The sequence below is a fragment of the Parasteatoda tepidariorum genome, chromosome 6 (assembly GCF_043381705.1).
Source record: "Parasteatoda tepidariorum isolate YZ-2023 chromosome 6, CAS_Ptep_4.0, whole genome shotgun sequence".
Lineage (NCBI taxonomy): Eukaryota > Metazoa > Arthropoda > Arachnida > Araneae > Theridiidae > Parasteatoda > Parasteatoda tepidariorum.
Window position 1 is genome coordinate 82,083,977 of NC_092209.1, and position 2,399 is coordinate 82,086,375.

The following is a 2,399-nucleotide window of genomic DNA, read 5'->3' on the forward strand; positions in this document are numbered from 1 at the left end:
CTGCAAAATAATGTTCCATTGAGTCCTGTGTTTAAAATTGAGATTAAATACGCTTTGAAATAAATGTGTGTTTCATATGGCTTTATTAGGATTTCAATCCAGAAAATTTGACAGCTCACTGCATCACAAAGGAGCAGAAAAATAACAAAGAAACAATTCAACAATTTACGTAAAGTGAACAAAAAAGAACAATAAACATTTGAATCAATAAGCATTTCAACAATATAAAATTTTAAACATTAACATGAAAAAGGTAAAGTTAGTGACTATTCATGAGAGTTCTTGCGTCCCAATACAATTTAGTGACATTCCCACTTTTCTGGGAGTTCCTATCTAGTCCCTTGCACAATAAGAGGTGATCAGAGTTTAATACACCTGTGTCACAAATTGGGCATGCTTTGCTGGGAAGAATTTTTATGTTATATAAATGTTCTGATAAGCAATCCTGACCTGTTTTAAGCCTAAAATGGGTTACTGCTTCCTTACGGGGTTGGTAACAGAGAAATTTCGAATTGTCTTGAATATTTTCCCATATGCTGCCTTTTGATTTTATAGTTAAATCATAATTATTTATTTCGTTGAGTTTTTCATAACGTATTTTTTAAGAGTATCAGGTGTGACAGTTGTTATTTCTTGGGGCATAGTTGTTCCGCTTTTTGCGTGTTTTGCATAATCTGCGTTCTCATTGCCCTCGATACCAATATGAGAAGGGATCCACTGTATAACTATAGTTTTATTCCTTTCCTTGAGGAGGTTTATATCGAGCTGAATTTCGTTTAGCAGCTTAGTTTTAAAGCATTGGTTTTCTGCGATTGCTTGAATTGCAGAAATGGAGTCTGTGATATGTGTGCCCCCGTGATATGTGATAGACGTATTTTTGGTTTCTTTACTTAAAGTTGAGGCGACTTGACTTTCATTTAGTCGAATATAGTTTGTCTACGGCAAGAACTCCCCCGCCATAAATTCTGAGGTTATCTGCTGCTATGGAAACAAGAATAGCGCATTCCTGGGAGGGTAGCTTCTCTAACAGTGATCCCACACTCCTACTTGAAATAGTTATACCTCGTTACCATAATCACCTTAACGGATCCAGACGGAGGGCTAGGTGAGTTCTTACTTTAGACGAACTATGCATGAATTTTGGAGTTATGGAGAATTTTGGAGTTATGCAGAGATGGTTATTATTTTAAAATAATGTTGCAGTCAATGTAGATGGGGTAAAGGCCGGGATAGTCTGGTTGGTAGGGCACATGGCCCAAGTCCAATAGTTCGTGGGTTCGATCCCCGCCTGCAGAAGACTTCCCGTGTAGTAAATGGTGACTGATGCACGTTAAATCTGTCTAGTCACAAAGTCCTCCATGTTCGCATAACAAATCAAATCTCTGAGGGTACTGATCCAGGAGTTTCCTTGTCTTCTGGATTGGTCCAAAACTACAAGGCTTCGGAGTTGAACATAAGTAGTCGCAAACCCAAAATTGGGTCGGCTGTTCAACGACGGATATAAGATATAAAATAAAATGTAGATGGGGTATTGTCCTCTCCCTCAGTCAGACTATCGGAAGGTTCAATTTCCAACGTAACGCTTTACAAATCTTTTACATTCTGTGAATTTTTTATTTACTCTGATGTTCAGTTTGTGAGTTCGAGCATACCATTTCGCAAATTCAGTCTTTGACTATCTGCGGTGCGCTTACGGGCCTAAAAAGAAGTGGACAAGGTACGAAGGTGTTTCTCGTTGAACCGATTGTTTCATTATTTTTTTTAATTATACAATGTTAATACCGATGTTTTTACATAATGTAGCACATGAAGGTAAAACTCAAGATGGAAATGCAAATCGGCGAACTTCTCTCAAGCTATTCGTACTTTGTTTTTATAGATTTTGAAGAAGCCGCAAAGCGACGAGTTCCCTCTAATTAGCAATTAAAATACTAAAACCATGGATTCAGAGGAAAATTTAAGCATCAATCATATTTATCCGTGCTTATTACATCAATTAACTAAAGGCATAAGTGAAATAAGCTGTAAATTTTTAGAGGCTGTACTGACTAATAATTCACGACTAATGTCGCAAGAATATAACAAAGAAAATGTGAAAGAAATTTGTCCGGACATCTCTCGAATAAAAATGCCAAATTTAAATTTTAAAAAGAATTTTGACAAACGAAAAAACCTATATCAACATATGGTAAAAGCCTTGAAAGTTTGGAAAATGGGTCGAATGGCACTACGTATATAGGCTTTGTGTAGCACTTTTAGGATATTTGAAATTTTCAAATTGTTTTATTCTCATCAATTCTGTAGCGTTCGCAAGAAATAAAGTAATTAGTATAAACTGAATGATTAGATTTTGACTAAATAGCAGCGTCTGGACAGAAAGTTTGTGTTTTTGGTATATA